The sequence below is a fragment of the Bos grunniens genome, chromosome 12 (assembly GCF_055505025.1).
Source record: "Bos grunniens cultivar Pamir isolate PY7600 chromosome 12, Bosgru_T2T1.0, whole genome shotgun sequence".
NCBI classification, from domain to species: Eukaryota; Metazoa; Chordata; class Mammalia; order Artiodactyla; family Bovidae; genus Bos; species Bos grunniens.
In genome coordinates this window covers 29,403,516-29,411,952 of record NC_141176.1, presented here as the reverse complement: position 1 = coordinate 29,411,952, position 8,437 = coordinate 29,403,516, and the positions used below count along the sequence as shown (strand labels likewise).

The following is an 8,437-nucleotide window of genomic DNA, read 5'->3' as shown; positions in this document are numbered from 1 at the left end:
CGAGGAGCCTGTTAGGCCGCAATCCATGGGGTCGCTAAGAGTCGGACACAACTGGGCAACTTCACTTTCACTTTTCACTCTGATGCATTGGAGAAGGAAATGGCAACCCACTCCAGTGTTCTTGCCTGGAGAATCCCAGGGACGGGGGAGCCTGGTGGGCTGCCGTCTATGGGGTCGCACAGAGTCGGACACGACTGAAGTGACTTAGCATAGCACAGCAACCTACTTAACAATGTAGCTTAGCCCAGCCTACTTTCAATCTTCTCAGGACACTTAACATTAGACTACAGTTGGGCAAAACCATCTAACACAAAGCCTATTTCACACACAAAAAAGTGTTGAATATTTCATGTCATGTATTGAATTCTGTACTGAAAGTGAAGAACAGAATGGTTGTTAAGGGTATGGAATGGCAACAGGAGTGTCAGCTGTGCAGTCACGTGTTCCTCTGGCTGACTGGGAGCCAGGCTCCCAGAACCACACGAGAGAATAGCGTAGCATGTTGTCACTAGCCCAGGAAAAGATCAAAATCCAAAGTACAGTTTCTACAGAATGCATATCATTCTTGCACCAACATAAAGTCAGAAATCATAAGTCAGACTGTCATAAGTTGGAGATCGTCCATGTATACATCGCACCGTCTTTATTCATTCTTCTGTGGATGGACACTTGGGTTGATTCCACGTCTTGGCTATTGTAAACAGTGCTCCTGTGAACGTGAAAGTGCAGCCATCTCTCTGGAACTCTGTTTTCGTTTACTTTGGATGTATACCCAGACGTGGGATTGCTGGATCAAATGGTAATTCTATTTTTAAATTTTTGAGGAACCTCCAAACTGTTTTCCTTAGAGGCTAAAACCATTTACGTTCCCACCAACACTGCACAAGGGTTCCCTTTCCTCCCTGCACCCTTGCCAATGCTTGTTATCTCTTGTCTTTTTTATTTTTCATTTTTATTGGAATATAGTTGCTTTACAATGCTGTGTTAGTTGCTACTGTACAGCAAAGTTAATCAGCTACAATGTGTACATATATCTCCTCTTTTTTGGATTTCCTTTCCATTTAGGTCATCACAGAGTATTGCGTAGAGTTCCCTATGCTATTCAGTAGGTTCTTATCAGTTATCTGTTTATATAGTAGTATATGTATGTGAGTCCCAATCTCCCAATTCATCTCACCCCCTCTTCCCCTCTTGGTGTCCATACATTTATTCTCTACCTCTATGCCTCTATTTCTGCATTGCAAATAGGTTCATCGATCTTGTCGTTTTGATGATAGCTATTCTGACATGTGTGAGGTGATGTATCAACGTAGTTTTGATGTGCAATTCCCTGATGATTAAGAAAGTGGAAACCTTTCCATGTACCTTCTGATCATTTATGTGTCTTCTCTAGAAGAATGCTTGTTCAGTTCCTCTGCCCATTTTTAAATTGAATTGTTTGTTTTTTTTTTGCTTTGAGTTGTATATGTTTTTTTATATATTTTAAATATTAACCCCTTAGCAGATATATGAGTTGCAAATATTTTCTCCCATTCCCTAGGTTGCATGTTCTTTCATTTTGTTGATGTGCAGAGGCTTTTTAGTTTGATGTATTCCCACTGCTTAATTTTTGCTTTTGGTGTCAAATATAAAGAGAAAGTCACTGCCAAGACCAAAGCCAAAGAGCTTACCCTCTACGTTTTCATGTAGATCAGTTCTGTCAACTTTGGTCAGTTATAAAGAAACTTTATTCCTGAATGACTTGTTCATTGAGTTGTCACTGTGAAAAGAAAACAATATTAAAATACAGACTTAGAAACACAAAAACTATAACAAGTTTTGCAAGGTTGGAGTGCTACTCACTTTTGCTTAATATCAGGTTGTCAAAATTAATAATCATCACTGCAAGAAAGAAATAATTTATTTTTTCATAGCCTTGACTAAAGATTCAATTTTTACAAGGTGGAGAAAAATTGTATGATTTTTTTTGAGATGAAGAGTTTATTCAATTTGCTTCAAGGCCATTACATAACTGCTTATTTTGGTTAGCATAATATTTTGTTGTGCAATTAATGCTATTAATTTATACCATCAAATTGTATGATTTTTAGCAATTTTCCCCTTAGTATCTGAATAATCTTTTTATAATTAAGGAACAAAATTTTTTAAAAAAGAAACATTTAAAAGAAAAGTTCAATTGTGTCAATGTACCTAATGGATATTTTAAAATAAACCAGATTATATTGGATTGGGCTTCCTCTCCTAATAACTGACCCAGAAAAGAAGTTAATTTCTTGGAATGTAAAGTAGGACTATTTCCTTGTATTTGTCTGTTAGTCAAATATCTTAAATCCAAACTTATAATGGGTATATATAATACATCTGGCATTAAATTGTTTTAAAAATTAAATATGTTATTTCTCTGACCCAACAGCTATTACTGAATACTACAGAAATGTCTGTAATTGTGTTTGTATGCACAGTTATAATGGTTTCTGAAATATGATTTAAAAATCAATACCTAAAAGTATTTTAAATGCATACTTGGGCATTATTCATCCTAGAGGCATGCACATTTTATTTTCTAGAAAAATCAAAGACATATTTTGTCAAACCAAAAACTGCATTTTCAATATGGTCTATATGATTTGATTGTGCAGGGACAATACTTAGATTTAACCAACTTAAAGGATGAACCTAAAAGATGAAAGAATATTAAACTTGAATATTATTTCCCTGATGGCTCAGTTGGTAAAGAACCCACCTGCTCATGCAGGAGACACAAGAGACACGAGTTTGATCCCTGGGTCAGGAAGATCCCCTGGAGAAGGAAATGGCAACCCACTTCAGTGTTCTTGCCTGGAAAATTCCATGGACAGAAGAGCCTTGTGGGTTACAGTTTATAGGGTTGCAAAGAGTTGGACAAGACTGAGTGTGTGTGTGCACATGTGCACGCATGCACGCACACACACACAGAGGAGATGAACTAAAGGATGAAAGAATATTAAACTTGAACAGCATAAACATAGATTTTCTGCAGCTAAATTCTGTGTTTTAGTAATACGTAGCTACCACAACCACTGACTAATGATTAAGGTAAAAATTAACTGTAAGTTTCTTTTATCCTAACATTTCTTTTAAAGTATAAGAAAAAGACCATTTATATTATTTATGAGCTTAGTATTATTTTCCATTGATTATATAATGCTTATTTCATTTTTCTAATGTATGTTTGGAAAAACAAGATAACAATATTGTAGGGAGTACATTAATGAAGAGCAATTACTAAATAACAAATCAACAACATTTATAACAAATATAAAGTAATTGCTAGGGTTTTTAGGTCCTTAGGAATTTTTGAATATTGAAAGAGCAAACAGATATAAATATATTTTGCTTTAGTTTAGGTTTGTAATTTTTCTTCCCATGTTTACTTTTAGGGAAATTAAGACACATTTTTATGGAAAAAAATTTACTCTATGATTACATATTACTTCAAGATTTTTAAATTCATGCTCTATAAATAGACTGTAATCAAACTAATTAATAATACTACATTAACCTGGTTCATACAAATCAGGCTACAGTTGATACAACACTCATTACTATTCATCTTTAGTTTATATATAATTGAGTTGATTTGTTTCCAAACAAAAATATATTGAGAATATAATTTTTATTTATAATAATTAAGTGTGCAAATCCACCAAAATTATATATTTTGCTAATCCTTTGGCACTTGAGAATCTATAATTTGGGTAACTTTTCAGCACATGCCTGAAAATTCTAAATTTACAATATATTGTAGTTTTAGTTGCCATTGAATAGTGACCTCAAATTGGAAGCTTTAACTGTTAAATACTCAGAGCTTCTTACTTCAGACCTTGGTAGATGTTGGTTTGAAAAGACTTTGAGAGAAATACGTTACTTAGAAACATATAGTCTAGGGTGGAAATGAAATACATAAAAGATTTCACAAGAAATTCCGATGTCTGCAGGCAGACCCAAGGACACGTCCGCTGAACCACACCTGACCCACAGAGTGGCAGAGGGTGAGCTGTGTGCAAGATGGAAGCTGAGAATAATTCTGCAAATGTGCTGAAAACAATCCAGATCCTCTCAGTACAGTCTCTCAATCTCCACATTCCAACTCAGGTGGGAATCTCCCTCCCCTTGTCCATTCCCATCCCTCAAGCTGTAATTTACACTTCTGTCTTCAAGGTGGCTGCTGAGTATAGTTTCACCTGATTTCATTTCAATAAGGGAGACGCTCTCTGAAGTAAGGGAGACGCTTGCTGTCGGGGATTTCCAGACTCTGCGCAGGGGTAGAGGTGGATCTGCCCTGATCGTCGCATTTCCAGGCCCTTGCAGGTGGCCAGTCTTCACGTGAGCCCTCCACGCTGTCTAGTTAACAAGTGTCCATCTGGTTTTTTTTTATTATTTATTTATTTGTGGCTGCACTGGGTCTTTATTGGGCTTCCCAGGTGGTGCTAGTGGTAAAGAACCCATCTGCCCGTGCAAGTAGACATAAGTGACGCAGGTTCGATCTCTGGGCTGGGAAGATCCCCTGGAGGAGGGCATGGCCACCTACTCCAGTATTCTTGTCTGGAGAATCCCATGGACAGAGGAGTCTGGCAGGCTAGGGTTGCAAAGAGTCAGATGTGACTGAGCAGCACAGCAGCAGCAGCAGCGTCTTTCTTGCTGTGCAGGCTTTCTCTAGTTGCAGTGAGCAAGAGTTACTCTCTAGTTATGGTGCATAGGGCTTCTCATTTCAGTGGCTTCTGTTGTTGCAGAGCATGGGCTCTACGTTCTCAGGCTTCAGTGGCTGCAGTGCTTGAGCTCAGTAGCTGTGACATAATGGCTTAGTTAGGTCTAAGCAACTAAGTGGAGCTCAGTTGCTCCGTTGCATGTGGGATCTTCCTGGACCAGGAATCGAACCTGTGTCCTATGCATTGGCAGGTGGATTCTCAACCACTGGACCACCAGGGAGGTCCCAGCATCCATCTGATTTTTAAATCACACTGAGGGTTGCAGAACACAAGGCCTCAGGAACCAACCTAAAACTGAAAACATTGCAGTTGTTAGTTATATATAGTGTAACATACACATGGTTCTTCCAGTAGTCAGGTGTCTTTTAACCTGATAAAAGCAGTGAAGTGCTAGCTGGAAACGAGAACCAAATCTGCAGAACTAGCTTAGGTGATTCAAATCTTCCAGAAAACACTTACCCTGAACCAGTCCTGAGACAGCCCTCCATCTATTGCAGTCACCACCAATGTCAGAGCTCCTCTAGTTCATTTCATAACTAGACCTACATCCTTTGAAAGGAGTAACATGATTGTTTCCATGTTAAGTGGTCAAAGACAACCTGGCTATAGTAGTTTTTAAAAGAAATCAAAAAGAGAGAGTTAAGAAGTAAAAAGGATGAGTTCATTTTTTGAGACAAGTTTAGCTACATCAAAAAATGCTTCAAGTCAATTTAAAAAGGAACGATTTCACTGTCAATCTTCTCCATATGCCTCCTTTGGGTTTTGTTTTATTATCATTTGAAGGTAACTAGAATTGCAAACATCAGCTTCTCTGAATAATCACTAAGATGTCTTCCAAAAGAAAGTCAAGGGCTATAATCCTAGTCTAAATTTTTGGATGGCTTCCCAGTTAAATGTCAAAACAGTAGCTTCCTTTGGGATAGCTATTCCTTTTTATTGTACTGAAGAGCCCTTTTAGTGGCTTGTTCTGAATAATTACATATCATGCTTGACTTTCCCTTTACATAATATGAAAATTTTTTATTTCCTTATTCTCTATGGTAACAGCCAAGTTGCTTCAAGCCTGTTTCTTTTCTCTCAAGTACAAAGCTATTTTCCTGGAAGTGGAGGTGGGGGATCTGTCATACACGCAGGCAGAGAACGTTGGAGCAGTTTAGATGAACAGAAACACGCACCCCGTCTGCACTTCATCTGCGTCAAGTTGGCCTGCCAGGGACTTCCAAGATGCTGTTTACTCAGCATAGAGTGCTCTTCCCTCCTTCCCATCCTCAGACTACTGTTCGTCACTCATCTGTCACTGTCAGCTCAGAATCCGTCCCTATCATGATGACCTTCCCCTGATCATCCAGACAGGATCCTGTGCTCTTTTCTCAGCTAGGGAAAGGATGTGCTTAGTCATTCAGTCGTGTCTGACTCTGTGACCCCCATGGACTGTAGCCCGCCAGGCTCCTCTGTCCATGGGATTTCCCAGGCAAGAATATCGGAATGGGTTGCCATTCCGTTCTGCAGGGGATCTTGCCAACCCAGGGATCGAATCTAAGTCTCCTGCATTGGCAGGTGGATTCTTTTACCATTGTGCCACCTGGGAAGCCCAAGGAATGGGTCCCCACTGTGAACTTTTAAAAGTATGCAATAAACGGTAGCATTAATTTTGATTTTTTTTAATTCACAATTTTCACAATACCTACAAAATTGTTCTTTTTCATGGGGTTACCAACGTTTGTAGTCACCGTCTGCATGTATCCTTTCCTGAAATATTGTCATAAGATATATTAATTTTCCTAGAACAGAAAGGGGGACCCCTGGCTAGCTGATTGGACACACCAGCATTGAGCGGACCACTCAGCAGGGGAACATGCTGGCTTCCTCTGTCTTTTGTTGTTGTTGTTGTATTTTGTATTTATTTTTTAATCGGAGGAAAATTGGTTTACAGTGTTGTGTTGGTTTCTGTTGTACAGCAACATGAATCAGTCATATACATGTTCCCTCCCTCTTTGATTGGCTTTTCTCCCATAGAAGCAGGTCGCATCAATATCCCAAGGGCAGAGGCAGTCACTGTCCCAGTGGCTCTCTGCCAAGTGACCTGGAACGAAGGAAGGCTGCTTAGAAGGCTGCTGAGCCACAGCTTGGGGGCAGATGATGGCTGACAACCCCCTGAACCCCTCCAATGGCACCTCTTCCCTCCTCTTGAGGACTACTCCCACACTCTGTTTGTTCCATGTGGTCCAGTTAAGTCAGTTGTGTTAGTGTTAGCTGCTATGTCGTGTCTGACTCCTTGAGGCGCTATGAACTGTAACCCGCCAGGCTCCTCTGTCCACAGGATTTCTCAGGCAAGAATACTGGAGTGGGTTGCCATTCCCTTCTCCAGGGTATCTTCCCTACCCAGGGATCGAACCCACATCGCCTGTATTTGCAGGTGAGTTCTTTACTACTGAGCCACCTGGGAAGCCCTCTGATTAAGTCAATCCTTTTGTGCGAAGCACTTTTTTTCCTAAAACTATTAGGGAAACTGTCATGTTCATCAGCTTTTTATTTTTATCAGTAAAGGATACTTATTTAGGGAGCTATCTGTCTGGGGCTGATGATATTTGATAACATTCACAAAGCAGTTTGCTTATTTTCATTATCTCATTTCTTGCAGCACATCCTAACTCCTTGGGGAGGGCAACATCTGTTCCTGCAGGGGGAATGTTTCCAGCCTTCTCATTGGTTCCCCCCAGCTTTAGACTCCAGGGAAACCAGCTCTCCCTCATTCTTGTGGACTCCCTAGATTTTTGCATGGAGATTTATGAAAAAGAGACTTGTAATGCTTCAGTGTTAATTAGATATCACAGTCTTGTGAACGATAAAAACGAGACTAAAAGGATGATCTGAAAAAAGAAAAAGAAAAGCAAAGGAGATTTAGAAAAGATTTCAAAGATTCTTTAAAACCACTAGGAAATTCTCTCTTCAGAAGGAAAAAAAAATTCTACAACAAATATGAAAATTATTCTGCTTCAAATACTTAGCTTATTTACTGTTAAAATATTAATATTGTGCCTTCCTAGACTGAGACTAACTTTTAAATTTCAGGCATTTAGATTTAGAGTTCAACTCACAGCTTATTAAAGTGTGGAATGTGATTCGCTAATATTCTTACAACTATACCCCAGAACTCCAGAGCATACATACTATATGGCCCAATTAATTTTCAAATTTCATAAAGTATGTCAGTGCTATAAACAATTAGTGAGAAAAGAAAAATGATACCCTTTTTGATGGTAGAATGACATGGAGCACTTAAACATTCATTGAGGGCCTGTTGGGCTCCAATGGTAGGGATGGGGGTGGGGAAGGGGACAGGGTAAGGATAAATGGAGATGCGAGTGGGGGGAGGGGAAATCAGGAAATTCACAAATAACAGTACCTGCTTGCAAAAGGTGTCCACAATCCCATGAGGGGAAAAGAAAAGGTGGAGGAAAAGAAAATGCTGTTGGTATGCTGACAGTTGTATCATGACAAAACATGTAGGTAGCCTCCAGTTTTCAAACTGTTGAGCCACTTTTTAAATAAAGCCTGGAATCCAGGATTATCCAGAATAGGCCCAACTAAGGAGCTAAGGGGATCAGTAGCTGTTTTTTTTTTTTTTTTTTTTTCTTTCTTTCTCTTTGTCCCTCTTAGGGCCTGTAATAGTCCTACTTCCTGATCAA

At 39.3% G+C, this 8,437-nt stretch overlaps 1 long non-coding RNA gene across 1 annotated transcript; it reads right to left on the bottom strand.

Annotated features, from left to right (window-relative positions):
* Positions 1-338: 338 nt before the first annotated feature.
* Positions 339-1,760, bottom strand: LOC147361578 (uncharacterized). Its single transcript, XR_015138118.1, has 2 exons — positions 1,671-1,760; positions 339-787 (listed from the first exon to the last, which is right to left on the bottom strand). It is a non-coding gene; the product is annotated as an uncharacterized LOC147361578 (long non-coding RNA).
* Positions 1,761-8,437: the final 6,677 nt, after the last annotated feature.